The following is a 15,596-nucleotide window of genomic DNA, read 5'->3' as shown; positions in this document are numbered from 1 at the left end:
CATTAACTGCCGTACAAAATTGAGGCTCTATCGCCTGGTAGCTTTAACGTTTTGTCTATTGGATCTCAGTGTTAGAACACCAGTCTAAACTTTGAAGACAATTATTTTGTGGATGAAGTGGACATTGTTATATAAACCTTGCCGTTCATGTCCGACACCATCAAGCGCAGTCGATGTGACAATAACACAAAATGAGAAACTGAAGTGCTTGTTTCGTCTTTCTAAAAGATTCCTAAATTACTTCAACACCAATCCATAGATATTCTAGGGCCAACCTGAACTCTAACCATTCATTGTTTAGCCATGATGATGTAGCAATTGAACATCGATGTCCAGGAAAATTTTCAAGAGAATATTTTTAAGTCTGCTATGCCCAAGATATCAACAAATTGTTACTTAGAAATATCCAAAGTCTTCCAAAGTTAGTTTAATTTTTATGCATAAATTATTTGTCCATAACTACCACGAAGATCGACCATTATGGTGAATGGCGTTTTGCTATGAAAGCAACTCATACTGAATTTATTTATATTAAAGAATAATAATCCCTTAATAGAATCTAAATGTCCTTACATGTTCGATTAAGAAACTACTAAAATTTCATAATTGATTCATAGAGCAAATAGAGAATTAACTGGTAAAGGAAATATTATTTAGAAAGGAACAAAACTGGGCACCATCGTTATTCCGTGCCCGCCACAATGGCACACGGTCACGAGTTTAACGGTCAGAAGAAAACGGCTTTTCGGGGCTAAATATGAATCGTGTAGTAAAGTGAAATAAACCACCCCTCCAACAGCTGATTTCGCCAAACGGTTAATTGTATTTGCTGCGTCAAAAATGTACCTCTAACCAGACGCACATACTGACACACACACACCAAATGCGAGCGCGTGGTTGAATGTAGAGTAGTAGCCTTTGTTTCGTTACCACGAGCCTTCTTGCTTGTGGTTTTTGCGCGCGGTGCGGCACAACGATCCCCACGATCTTGGGGTGATCGCGTTACTCCATTTCTTACGTCGTAGTGCCCCCCATTTTCTTCCTCTTGTGGATGTCGACTTGAAGCAAGTCGTTTGCTGGCAGTGCAAAACGACAGGAGGGTGAACAATGCGGTGTTGTGCATAAGCCAGTCGGTTTGCATTGGTCTGTATTTGTTGGGGGTGCTTTTAATGTTTCGTTTAAAATCGGTAGGTCGGTGGTGGTGGTAGTGGTGGTCCGGTATGGAAACTTTACTACACATAGCCGAACTTGTTGAGCTAGTTAGGCTGGTGGCAAGAGTGGCAATGGCTATTTTTATTGTGCCTAAAGTGCCTTTCAATCGTAGTTAAGCGGAAAGAGAACACTAATAGGGTATGAGTATTTTATTTACGTTTTTGGTAAAGTGTGTTACGTCAAGTTGAGTGCAATGTTTGCTTCCGAACGGTTTACCATTTTCGTAGCAAAATTTTAACTGATGCCAAATGAGGCTTTTTATGACGAAATGTATTTGGCAGGACTCACAGGTTTACAGCAATTTGTTGCGCAAATAATGTGAGCACAAATTGGTTTCTCTTCGGTTGCTCATCAATATATAGCTTTTATGAGTGCTACTAAAAGTCTAGGGAAATGTAAAATGTTGCCATAAGGCGTGTGAAATAGCTACAATTGACACAATATTTATTCTACATAAAACTTGTCGCTGAAGACTTGGAAAAATAGGTTAACTAAACGATAATCTAAAGGCCAGATACAAGAGAGCTCCGCCGCATCACTAGGCTGTATAAAAAATGGAAATCGCACTGTATCTTGCTCTAGCTGGCTGCTGACCACAAAAGAAAATTAAAAAATCGTTGACTCAAGCAGAACAGCTCGGTGACGACGGTGTATACAATCTCCTGCGTAGCAGAAGGGTTGGTCGTTGGTGGGTTTGTCGAATGAGCAGCTTCATCCGTTGCAACAAGTTCCTGCGCGGCTACCTTATAAATATCAAACCTACAGTCCACTTCGTGGCAGATAAATGCTGGTGTAAAAGTATAAAAAAAATGCTGTGCTGTAGCTTGCAAGATATCAAGCATTATTCAATGGTGCTCTGCGCGGAGTCGCAATCGTTTTCTGTGGGTAGCAAACGTTCAGAGGGCCGGCCGAAACGTCGTGTAACGGGGACGAATCATCAAAGCGTAAATTGTAAACGAAACGCCAACCCACAGATATTCGCTCAGCCAGGAGTTTGCTTTGGTTCTTTCGGCCAAACGACGGTTTTGTAAAATCCACCCACTGGAAAGGGAAATGGTCAATAACTCATAAATAAATGCAAGGCGAATGATTAGCACAAGATATGTTTATGTAAGAAGTGCTTTGCTGCGACAGGTACCAAAGCTAGCCACTGTACCATGTGGACATCTGTGGGTTTTCCTTTTGCACAGCTGCACTAATGTTCGTTTACCTGTTGGCAAGCAAAATTTCTTGTGCATCATAACAGGCAGTCAGGCAGGCAGGCAGGCGGGACAGGGTTTTATGTGAAGGTCGCATCTTGGAACCTTGTGTTGCGTTTGCGTTTGGTAGAGCGAAAGTTTTTGCTACCTTGACAGTGGCAAAAAGGCAACCATTTTGGAGGATAAAGCTCTATGATGTGCGGAGTCGTTGAATTTTCCATTTTCAAATGATAATATTGTGAGAAGGTGGGCACAAAGTTTATAGTAGTGCTGCATTTCACCAAATCGTTGATTTCTTTTGCGTGTATCAGAAGTTCGAGCGGTTTGAGAGTATATTCCGCGAGAGGACGGTGTATAAGACTTCTCAAAATAACTGAACCGTTCGGATTTTGAGTTGCGACTCACTTTATTTAATCTAATATTACATGTCTGTTAGCTTGCTCTGCTGCCGATCAATCCGATAATCGGGCACGATGTGTGTAGGGCTCGGGAACGATCGTGTTTCCCCGATCGTTTTGCTTAAAGTAACTAGTTCAATACTTAACAGACGGAGTTACCATGTATAACACGATTCGTATATCAAAGTTCTTGATAGTGACACAGTAAACTGTCTATTTACGATGGCATCGTTCCGTTGGCTTTCGTTGTTTGCGTCTATTTTTATATGCAAAATAAATCCCTTTAAGAATCGGCTTACCTTTTGCCAAGCTTTCGAACCGTTGATTATTATGGATCGACAGTTAAGTTTATGTGTCGTCGATCATTGACGATTGGGTGCTGAAATTAGAAAATCTTTTGCATCCTGACCTAGGAGCGTTTTAAGGCTGATCGTCGAAAACGTAGCGTATAATTAGTTGGCTACATACGAATTCCTACAGGGGTACCTCCGTGAGTCGTTCGGGGTCTGCAAGATCGTTAAAGCTCCAAAATATTGTTCGGTCATTAGTATGATAATTTTCGCTAGCCATGTGCCACGTCAAAGTCGTAGTAATGTCTAGGGTTAAACAAAGAAGAAGTGAGTAGGCACAGGCCTATTGGAACTTGATCTTCTCAGTCGTGGAAAGGGGACCGGTTTGAATGGCATGATCCTATCGAGGCAAGACATTAATTTTACGCATTCCTTGCGTCGCTTAACCGGTTTGAACGGCTTACGGCGACCACCGTTGGGGACTGCTCGAATGATTGCCATTGAGGCATACTCCAGGTGAGGAATATCTGAAGTAAGGATGGGCCGGGTTGAACTTAGAGACCAGTAGTAGGATGATATTGTGGAGGTTTCCAAACTCAGCAACACTGACTGATTGGCGATCGGTCAATAGATCGAAATGTTTACGCGTTTTTCAACCTGATCGTGGACACCGTCGACAGCAGTTTACGACGATCAAGGTGGTACATCGCATACGTTCGATTTGTATAACAGCAATGATGTGTCTGTGATGCTGAAGTGGTCCGTAAATGGTTGTCTTGTCAAGTACGATACTTCAAAAACGATGCTGGGCGGTGAAGCCCTTGGATGTCTTTACTATGCTTCAGCAGTACAATATACGAAATTGGCAAACCACCAGAAAACCTCCTTCAAGGTATTCTGTAAAACATTCATATCGCACTATTTCTGCTGCTGTGCGTTTCTTTGTGATAAAAGTGAGTGAAAAAAGGAACCTTTCGAAATAAAGAAAAACGCTGTTTAAATAAAACAACAAATGCTTAAGGCTAACGCTTGTGCGAAGGCATAATAGCAGGAAGTAGGGGGATGGTTTTTTTTCTTCGTTGCTATTTATTTGATGCTGGTAAGAAATTCGATACTTGTGAAACAACGCTTAGTTTTACCCATCGGTTCACCTTTTGTCCTGCTGCGTCCCGTGGGTCAAAAGGGCTCATCACAATAGTGCACGTTCGTAAGCAGAGTTAATAAATTTGAGTTCGCTTTCAGTGTGCTTTGTTGCATCTCGGTGTCCTCTCGAGAGCAATTAAATTGGCATGCATGCACACGGTTGTACGTCGACTGTAGGTAGAGTGAAGTGTGATCGTGTGAAGTTTCGTTCTTTATTTAATTAAATTTAAAAGCAAAGGATGTGTAATGGAGAGGCCAAGGATTGCTGAAGCACGGAAAAAAGCGAATGTAGAAGCAGGATGGATGCTAAAGTATAGTTCTTAAACATAGCAACTCTTTTGAGCTTGCTGTAGTTGTTCTTAATATTAAATAAAAAGCACCATCATTTGGATTGAACTGATTCCTTTACTAAAATGTTTAAAAATATATATGTGGATTCGAATTATGCGTTGGATGTATGTTTTGTGATTTATGTGACCACTCAGTAGCTACAGTTTACGATGACAGCCGGCTGGCACGGAATGAAATGAAACAAAATGTTTGTAATTAAATTTTAAAGTATCCTTTGTTGCCTGAAGTAGTATAATCGCGCCTGAAGGAAGCACTTTGCCGTCCTACACCGTTCTGAATGGCTTCGGTGTAATTGATGTAGCCAGGCTGTGCTCGAAGGTTTACGCTCCCAGATTCGAGATTGGAAAATTAAACGCTTTACTCTTCAGCTTCCAGCGTGTAGCTAACGAAGAAATTGTAAAGCGCATCCGCTGCATCCAGGCTGCTTCTGCAAAGTGCGCTTTGGGGTTTTTTTTTGTTGTTGTTGTGTATATGTGTCTCTAACGGGCTGTTGTTCTACCCAGGCATCATTGCACTGTATCGGAATTGGAATGATTCGAAACATGCACCTTCTCAGACAGGTTCAGGTTTGCTGCTGTGTTGTGTGCACGAACATGGAACAAAAGCATCCAACAACTGTTGTTTTCGGTTTCGGATGGATTGTATATGCATGTTCCTCTTTTTTTTAAACACAGAGCGATTAAGCCTTGTCGATATTCGTTCCCTGCATCGGATCCTACCGGAAAAGGTGCAGAAATGGGATTTTAGAGAGTGAAAAAGAAGCATCAACTTCATAGCAAAACGATGCATGAGCTCCTCGGTACAACAGAAAATGGGAAAAAGTGCACGTTTTGCGAAGATATGATGAATTAAATCGGCTCACCGGAATCGGTCTGTAAGACAGACGGAATGTTTGTAGCTGCGAGGATCGACACAAATCATTCAGGTAAAAAAATAAAACGTGAAAGAAAGGATGCCCACTGAGCTGATCTGGGGAATGTTTTAACACTTCTTTCGGCAATGTTGAGTTGAGTTTGGCTTTTAGTGAGGTTCGATCTTTCCGGGTCGAGAAAGATTCTTGCTTGCCAGTGGATGCTGGCTGCGGAAGGTAATTATCGCTTCCATACTTTTGTTCTGTTTCGTCGTTCTGAACGAAGGAATGGTATTGCATCAAACAGAGAGCGCTGCCCATTAAAGTCAAGGAAAAGGACCAGCTCGTAACAACAGGTAATAACGGAGAAGTTCAAGCAAGCATGAAACTCGATTCAGGGCGATCCTTTGTGCGCACGAGCTCTACCGATGTTCGATGAGTATAGGAGGTTTATTACATTAACCGAGTGTTCTGTGCCTTCGTACGTGAGAATATTGGAAATATATAAAACAATTTTAAAAACGCTATGACTGTTTACTGACTGACTGTATGTTGTTTGCAATTGAACAAAGAGATTGATGAGTAACAAGAGTTGGTCGTTGATAACAGGATCGATACTTGAGTTTTACAGACACTTATAGCCCTGATTATCTCTTACAAACGGAAAAGTCTCAAGACAAGCTGGTCAATACAAATGGAAAATAAATTTGTATTATGAAACCTTTCTTGTGACAGACAAGTTTCGTTAAGCATTTGTTTTTCGTTAAATCTTCAAAATCAATCTGTCAAAGTGAAGACACCTACAAAAACAAAACCAAAAGTGTAAACAAAGTGTTCTTGTTGAGAAGATATTTTGTGTTGCAGTTGATTTTTAGGATATCAAAATTATTTTTTCGAATCATGTGAGCGATGATAGCAACAGTGCTGATGAAAGAACGGAAGATCTGACTAAACAACGTCGACTGCTTCGAAGTATGTTCGATCCTTTGAAACTTACTAAGCAAGCGTGAGTTTAGCCAGTGATACTTTCGTGGCAAACATTTTTGATATGTTCTTGAGGTTGTTCTTTTCAGATTTAAGAAAAATTTTCGTGTATCGAAGGAAATTTTCATCGATATTCGTGATGAGATTGAGCTAAATTTTCCGCCTGTAAGGGCAAAAGGATTCACGCCAAAAGAAATGTTTGCTGCTACGCAGCGGTTTCTTGCGGTGGGGAGTTACCAACATGGAACCGGGAAAGATTTTAATATAGCAATTGCTCAACCAACTTTCTTCGTGGCATTTACCAAGTGTTTAAGCATTTGGGAAGAAACGTTGGTGCTCAACAACATTAGAAATGGAATCCAATGAGCGGCAAGATGCCCGATGATACTTTATTTCCCGTCCTTTTCGGGAAGATCCTTTCTGAAGTGAAATACACACATTTTGATTGGAACTGCACAAGAAAACGAATTGGAAACATTCAGGAACGAGTGAGTTTGGCGCCTTTCCGTTTCGAATAGCTGACGGAAAACAGTTTGACAAATACGAGTCTCCCTCTGTGTTAGAGAATACAAATTCTTGACAGTCTACTTGTAAGTTTGTCTTTCGTTAAGTTCTTTTTTTACCAACAGACAACACAAACAGCTGTCATAATTCGAATTATCCGTTTTTGACAATTTGTCGTGACAATTTGTAGGTGATAATTAGGCCTTATGTATAATAAAACAACCAAAATTTAAAGCCGTGGTAAATAAGTGCACGGAACATTAAGTTTTTGCTGAATGTTTGTATTACTCCTTTCGGATGTAAAAGGGATTTAATCCTCCATTGATTCCTCCTTGCAAAATTTCTGGCGACTAACGCCGCTGCCCATTACCATAGAGAGCGCATTGTGTCGTATTTGTGCACACAAATCGTCTTTAAACTTGCACAGTTAAAGATAAACGCATGAGAATTGTGGAAGTTTGTGGTTGATTTGTGCTCCAGCTCAGCGTTGGCATTGTATTGGTTTGTGTGTGTGTGTTTCCAGCTAACGCGCGACTAAGATACGTAAATTTGTGTGTTGCCATTAGCTATCATATGAGTCATGGATGTGAGTGAGGGTTGGTAAAGATTACCTTAGCTTCGGGTCAAACGGCATACCCCGCACCGAGGTGACATATCGATGAAGGGCTCTGATGATGGATGATGATAGAACGCAAACGTACACTCGATTCTTGTGCTCCAGGAGCAGATACAGTTTCCTTTGCCTGGACAATTAGCAAATGGTGTTGCCATCGAGCCGCGATCTGTTGCGATTGTCAATGTGCTGCGTATGTGTGTGTGTGTGTGTTTGTCTGCTGTGGTTTAATGTTGATGATCATGCCAATCGATGGTGTTGTTTGTATTGCTCCAACCGAAGCGATAGGCATTTACTGCTGCTGCTGCGCCTGGTTTGCTTCAATGCGCAGCTGTTTGTGGCTTTGGGAATTGCAACACCATCATTGGAATAATGAACGCGGCTGGCCGACCGTTCCGTTTATGTGTGTTTGTAAGTGTGCTTCGGTTAAACAGCGAAACCGATGAGCAATCACGAAGGAAGTGTTGTTTGGTTTGTTGCTACCACCGATGGAATGCTCATGAATGTAGCATTCGAGCTGAACGTAACAAATTGATCAAATTTCTGGCAATATGTTAATTTACACTGAACATTGCATCTCACAATGTTTGAAATGTGATAATTATTATGCCATTTATTGAATTAAGCAGACTGCCATAGTATTAATGGAAATAAAAAAAAACAAGTACGAAAAGGATTGAAAATGATTGCCATTGTTGCTAATTAAAGATCTCCTCAATTTTGGGTGCATCGTGTCTCCTCCTGACATCATCGCTGCATAGCATTATTAATGAGCTCAATCTCTCGGTGTGGCTCCTGTTTTAAAAGCATCGCGCTAATTCTCTATTGAATTTTTAGATCAATGCCATCACAATGCGCTCCCAAAGCCCCGCGCTGCATCAGCACACTGGTCTGCAACGTGATCTGTCGAACAGCGCAAAGAGCAAATCAATCGAACGGAGAACGGAAAGGTTCTCGATTCGTTGTCGGTTGATCTGTGGGGCAGTCCCCATCTGTGGACACAGCAAAGGCATAATCAATCCTTACCAGTGCTTGCTTTTAGCATTATTATTAGCTCAGCCTCGGAATCGGAGAGCGAGAAATGCATGGTGCGCCGTGGTACAGCACAATATGATTCATTTTGAAGAGTGTACCATGTGTGTGTACATATACAACGGTTCGGATAGTGTAGGAGATCACCATCGTGTGGCAAGAATTGCAAGTGATATGGTGATCAATAAATTTTCATATTTGTAAAAGCCCTGATTGGGCTTTTCTATGCCTTCGTTGTAGTTCAGCGGTTGAGCTTGTGTAATGGAGTATACGGCAACGGAGGTAACCATTTGCATATTGCAAATTTATTAATAAACGGATTTTAATACTAATGCAAATGCAGCTGATGCTGTGAGCTGTCTTGTCGTATTCATCATAAGTCGGATTCCTCTTTCTCCGGTTCGTACATTGGCGAAGAGATAATAACAACCGAGAGCGGGATCGGTCGTGTAGGCGACGGTGCAGGGCGAATGCTTTTTCCCCCCGGGGGACCGATTTTCTTCTCGCCAAGACGAGACATTGGTGGTGCATACTTGCTCGCGCACACACATTTACACAGCACACAGTCGTATTGAATATGACGGCCGCATTCGAATGTGCTGGCGCTGGGGAGCAACCGGTTTCAACTCGCAGACTCCTGACTCCTTTAACATATCCAGCCAAGCCCTCACGGTGCGGTTTTGCATGGCGACTGCGCTTTGTCCCGGTGCAGGCATAGGTGGAGTGAAGAGAATCGAATTTGCACCATCGGTTGGCTTTACGGCGACGCACAAGAATGTGTGGTGCGGCTGGAAGTGTAGTGAAGAAGGAGGAGGAGGAAGAGAGGAAGGTTTTGAAGTGTCATTTAGCGAATGTCGTCTTGCCTCGACGCTTGCTGGCATTGCATGCGCCGCATATCTCGTTGTTCGTTCATTTGGGTGAGTGCACGGCTGCATCCTAAAGCTGGATATTGAAAGCGGCTTATAAGTACATTTTACCGGTTAGCCAATCCTTTCTGCTGGAAACATATTTCTCGACGTTTTATGAGTAAACTTGTAGGAGCGGCAAGCAGCAATAGGCGCCGCATAGAAATAATGGGAGGTAAATGAGTACGAGAAGAGCGGATTGCGAAAATTTCGCTCGAGGGTTTGCGTTCCAGCTAGGATTTGTGGCGTTTGCTTCCTAATTCTTGGGTGCCATGGCAACGTTGTGGAAAGGTGACTCTGGGTCACAAAGTCTAAAGCGGGTGACATTTTTGGGGATGAATTTCATTTATACGTTTGAGTGGTTCTCGGGTTTGTTTGTCCTCAAGCACCCGGTTCACGGGAAAAGCTCTTTTAGGTGTGGAAGTTATGATGTGCCAAGTTCTTATAAGTGAACTGTCTTCCCTTGTCTGGCTGAATGTGGTGGAAAGGATCAAAGGGATGAGATTGGTGAAGATGATTTAAAATGGCTTTGTCGTGGCGCATTAATTCGGCCGGGCACTCTTATAAATAATGAATGGCAAAATTCTATCTGCCTGGTCCCACGCTTTTTCAAGTGCCTAATGGTAGCCGAAAATGATATTTTGCATTTCCATCCTCTCTCTCTCTCTTTCCCTCGTCTTTTAGCGTGCGTTTCAAAAACAACCCCTTTATCGGTACTTGAACTGGAAGTTCGTTGTGGACGTTTAATTATGATTGTTCATGAACGCAACCAAACCTCCCGGCCCTTGCCCGAACGGTTGATCGTAATATGAAAGCTTTCTGCTTCATGGTTTGAGCTGTCTGACTAGGTGTGAGATAGACTAAAGTTAAGCAAAAGAAAACGGAAAAAAAACTATCTTCGTAATGGCTGGGTGAAAGTTGAAACACCAATAATCGACGGTTGGGTGTAGATTTATGAACCTTTCCTCTTTGTACAACACACACACTCTCTCTCTCTCTCTCTCTGCTTCTTCCATCGTCTGTTTCGCATGTGAACATGTACAGCAACGGAAGAGGAACTCGGTAAATATCCAAAAAATGTGTCTCCAGCGGCAAAAATCGTCACATCGACCGTGCGATCATCATCATCAGCAGCGTCATAACTGATCAATCACGGTCGACCTGTCTGTCTATAACTGGTCGGACGCATAGTTTGGTTGATGGAAAAGTTTTTCCGTTCCAGAAGTTTTTGTTCACGGTTCGTACTACCTCGCACGCCGCACAAGCAAAAGCTACACACGGGAGAGGCAGTATTACTTTGTGAGGTGAAAGTGTCTTTTATATGATACCGGTGTAGCTACATGAGTGAGTGCACATGTGGCTTTTTGCTGCTACTACACTGGAAAAATTGAAGGGAAAGCGGGTAACGAAACAACGGCGAGGTGTTTGTGAAAAGAACTGGCTTTCCTTTTTAGCATCGGATGATGATCGGAGCTATTAAACGAATTAGTCAACCGGCCAGTAAGTAAGTCTTGAAATTAGGCACATGGTTTTATAGCTTAAGCGACAATTTTACCATGTTCAATTGTAATGCGACGGAAGAAAATTGATCCTATTTTAAGCTATATTTAAATATAGTCCACAAAGTATAATGTACTCAGTATGAAAATGTACAATTGTTTGAATAATTGAACTTGTCTAGCGACTGAGACATGTAACAAGTCGATAAGTCAAGAAAAAGAAGAGAACAAGAATAGTTAAAAGCATAATCAAAGCATACAGTGCTGGACAAAAAAAAATTCATACGCTTTAACTATTCTTTCTACAAGTTCAATATATCCTTCAATGTAATAGTTACAACAATGCTATCTTCAGGAACTTGGTTTTCCTATTATCAGGCAATAATGTTGTAGAAGTAAAGTTGTTAGAATTACGCATGACTTTCTAAATATATGCTATCTTTCAGGAAAGGATGAGAATTGGCATGGACAAAATAAATCATACACCAGATTTCATAATCACAAGTTATGCTTATATCTAATATCTCCTTTTATTTTGACCTTCCTTTGCCTTCAGCAACGCTTCCAATCGACGAGGCATACTTTCAACGTGATTCCTTAGATATTCTGGATCAATTTTCTCCCACGCTTTTTTCAAAACATCAAAAGTCGTCTTTGTTGGAGATCGATGTTTTGTCCACTTTATCGTCCAAACAACACCACAAGTTCTATGTCGGATTCAAGTCGGGAGATTGGGATGGCAATTCGAGTACCTTAATTTGGTTAGATTTGAAGAACACAGTTGTTTTTTTGGCCGTATTTTTGTGGTCGTTGTCTTGTTGAAAAATGTAATTTGTTTCTAGGCCAGTTTTCAATAGTGGAACCTCCAAATTTTCATTCAACAAGTTAATAGATACATCTGCGGTCATAATCCCCTTGATATTCACCAAACTTCCGACTCTAGACCACGAAAACGATCCCCAAACCATAATGTTCCCCCCTCCATGCTTTACCATCTTCTGAATGTATAGTTCCTTAAGTGCGTCACCGGATCTGAGCCATACTCTGGATCGAAGTTTTTGTCCAAACAACTCAAACTTGCTCTCATCGCTCCGCAAAACGCTTTTCCAAAAGTCTATGGACATCCCGGCGTACTTTTTGGCAAAATCCAATCTCTTCCGTTTGTTTTGCATGCTTATGAAAGGGCGCTTCGATGCCAAATGTATGGTACGGCGATCGACATCCAGATTCATCGTTTCCTTAATTTCCTTGGAAGACAACTTAGGGTTTTGCTTCACCATCCGAAATATTCTCGCATCATCACGACGGGTCGTTACGCGATGACGTTGCGGTGTTTATACCAACAAATTGATCAACCTTAAGGCGCTACGTTTTTGTGGTCGTCACTGTGCCTCATCATTCTAAATCGTGACGTTAGGCTAGCGTCCGTTTGGTGGCGCATTAGTACCACAAGATAGAGATAGAAGATAGGACATAGGACATATTACTACGACTAACAAAGGGATACAAAGAAACAACGAAAGATCGCAGCGAGCGATCATTCTCTTATCATTCCGACCGCCGAGGCGAACAGTACGCGATCTGAACAAAGTTAATAAAGTTGTGTAAAACCTCTACAACGTCCTTGTCCAGATAAGTTGCGCACAATTTCAAAGGTTTCGTGTTTTTTTGCAGATATGCTGCACAGTTCCAAGCGAAATTGAATATTTTTCAGCAATTTTCCCGAAAGCAATTTCTTCGATCGCTTATAACCAGATTTCTCACATCGAGCGAAATTTTTTTTCCTGACATTTTACACATTTCATACGACGGATTATTTTGATCCACTAGCTTTCCTGTAAAAGAACTGTCAAATAAGCCATAGGACTGCTGGTTTTACAATGCTGCCTGAACGTTAGTTAAATATCACGGCAAGAAAAAATGTTTTTTAAGTGTATGATTTATTTTGTCCATGCTTAAAAACCAACTGTTGGCTTTAACAACTTCTTGTATGCATAGAAAGCTATTTTAAACATTTTTCTCTGCAATATTTAAAACTTAATTGAAAATACTATAATTCTTCAGAATAAATCATGAAAAATAAAGAAAATACTCCCCATGTAGCATTTTTATTTTTTACGTATCATTTATTTTGTCCAGAACTGTATGTTCGATTCTGCATTTCAATTTTAAGTCGCCTAGAACATGATTTTTTTGAAACAACAATAGCAACTGCCCTTTCGTGGGAACCCTAATGGTCAGTATTTTACCTTTTCATGCTCAACTGCTTTACTGATGTGCAAATAAAATTTTTTTTTTTTAAGTTATTTGTCATTGTAGTAGTAAAAAAATGTACAATTTGGTTGGTACATAAAAAATAAGCTTACTCCATACCAGAGTTTATGTAAAACCGTTTTAAAATTTCCTCAACGCAATGTATTGCTGCTTTAGTGGCCACAGAACACAGGTTGATACTGTATAAAAAGTGAACGAGCACAAACTAAATAAACACGGAAGAATATGCTCAAAAAATGAATGTCTTCAACAACTTTCCTTTGATCGTTAAAGCAGTTTGTGGAAACAGAATACGAACACGTTTAATAAAGAGATATGATCGTGTTGCAACCGTCAGCGGCTTAGCAATAAATAGTGCTTTGAGCGTCTTTCGTAGAAGCTGTTATTACGCACGTTATGTTATTGAATGATGATCCTGAAGACCACCATCCCTACCATGCAAAATTTGCTGTGAACGTATGGTTTACTCAGAATGATCCTTTTTTGTTCCAGATTTGTGTAGCAAAAATGGCAAATGTTAGAGTGTGTGGCAGCTGACGGCAGGAAGTGTCTATCCTTGGAGCTGTTGGATGTGATCACTCTGCTTATCGTCAGGTTGGTGTTTGTACTGGTGCTCCAAACCGCAGCGAACCTCGATCCTCAAACGATGGCAAACATTAGGGATGAAACGATTCTCAGAAGTTGCTGCTTGTTAATTTTGTTTTGTGTTCGTTTGCGTCCTTGATAAGAATCAGTCCATCGGTGATCCACCATATGGTGATGAGGAGTATCTGCTTCCAGAAAATAAGTTTGCTTTGCGGTTTTGTGGTGTTGAGCTATGTGTTTTAATATAAACGTCTGCCGTTCTTTTTTTCGATTGCCAGCCAGAGCTGTACGAACGCTATCATACAGGGATTTCAAATCACACCTGTTGTCTACCGGCTCGTTTAAAGCGCAGGCCATTTTGTGTAGCGGCAGAAGAACCTTTCGGGTGGAGATACCTGTTTGGTGGATGGTGATTTCCTTCCATTTCACCGCACCTCCGTGCTCTTAATTATACGTAGGCTTGCGAGAAGGTGCAATTCCGAGCGTTTGTCAGATGTTTTTTCTTCTTTCGTTAAGAGAAGATCGTTTTGGTTTGGTTCGAAACAGAAAGTGCAGATGCGCTACCGCGTATAGTTTCAGCGTACGAGAAGAGAAGCTCCAATAATGAAGGGTTGTGGAGCAATTATTAGTTGAATTGTGCGGCAGAGAGCATTCGGGAAAACGCCGATGATGGTTGCTTCTTTGTGGTAAGCTCCAAGACGCTGCTATTAAAAAGTAATTTGGATTGAAAAGTGAAATGTACGTTCGTGATCGTGCACTGAATTGTTTATAGAGCCGAATAGTTTGTGCAGATGGCTATTCAAATAGAATATTCTTCACTGTAGAATATATTCTTCAATTCTGGTATCGTCAGATATCATGGAAATATGGCATTGTTATGTTTTAAACTGTAATCTGCTACAGTTGTTACATACAAATAGAATGATTATTGTGCACGGACCCTTGAAAACGTGTGATATTTGACAATAATTTGCCAACTCGCTTTATTATTAGAAAACCGTAGCATTCCTTTTGGGGAAAATATCGAACCGGAGGTTATTACCATCGATAGTTGCGGTTGTGAATAATCACAAATGTAGCACCTTTTCTGAGCTTTTGTGGAGGTTTATGCTTTTGATTTTCCTGCGTCTCATTCAATGCGTATATTCATTCCCCAAGCGCTACGATTCTCTCAAGTTCAAGACAAAGCCATAAAGCAAACTAATTTGCCTAAAATAACAATAAAATGGACTGCCTGCGACTGAATGTTGGACCGACTAACGAGCGAACGAAAAATCGAACATTTCAAGCTCCAGGTTTCGGTTCAACTGCCTAAAGAAATGAAACGGTATGGATATAAAAAAAATATTTAAATTATCCCTTTTGGAGCTCGGAATCCAAAATTTGAAATCTTTTATCTTTTCATCCCGCTGGCCAAGATGGTTGCCGGATAACGAGCTCAATCTACGTAGGTTTGGAAGAACTCGCATCGCGACGTATGTACGACAACTTGGTTTTGATGTTGAGGTGTTCTTCGCATTGTTTGGAGTTTGGATTGAGCGTTGTCCCACAGCACAAGACCACTGTTCTGTTGGGTTCCTTCTATGAGATGACCGCAAGAAGATAGTCAAATTTGGTGCCAAGAACTGACAGCAAGGAGAAGAAGTGTCTCCATTTTGGTGACATGGTGACACTACCGTAATCTGGCAAGCGCAGTAGAGATGTCCGTGGCGCTGTTTTGTATGCTGATGTCCTCATTTTTTTTAAAAAGAAACGAA

The 15,596-nt window shown here is 41.1% G+C and overlaps 3 protein-coding genes across 3 annotated transcripts in view; 1 reads left to right on the top strand and 2 right to left on the bottom strand.

The window, feature by feature from the left end:
* LOC126565311 (uncharacterized) overlaps nt 1-15,596 on the bottom strand; it is a 378,977-nt gene that overhangs the window by 118,287 nt on the left and 245,094 nt on the right. The gene's annotated exons all lie outside the window — the stretch shown is intronic.
* Nucleotides 1-15,596, top strand: part of LOC126563892 (hemicentin-1-like) — a 66,081-nt gene that overhangs the window by 182 nt on the left and 50,303 nt on the right. The gene's annotated exons all lie outside the window — the stretch shown is intronic.
* LOC126564660 (dolichyl-diphosphooligosaccharide--protein glycosyltransferase subunit 1) overlaps nt 10,490-15,596 on the bottom strand; it is a 378,005-nt gene continuing 372,898 nt past the window's right edge. Inside the window, exon 3 of the mRNA XM_050221747.1 lies at nt 10,490-10,500. The gene's annotated coding sequence lies outside the window, so the exon portion shown is untranslated. The remainder of the gene's footprint in view (nt 10,501-15,596) is intronic.

This window comes from Anopheles maculipalpis, chromosome 3RL (genome assembly GCF_943734695.1).
Source record: "Anopheles maculipalpis chromosome 3RL, idAnoMacuDA_375_x, whole genome shotgun sequence".
Taxonomy (NCBI): Eukaryota; Metazoa; Arthropoda; class Insecta; order Diptera; family Culicidae; genus Anopheles; species Anopheles maculipalpis.
Note: the sequence above shows the minus strand (reverse complement) of the source record. Positions and strands in the feature narration are given on the sequence as shown.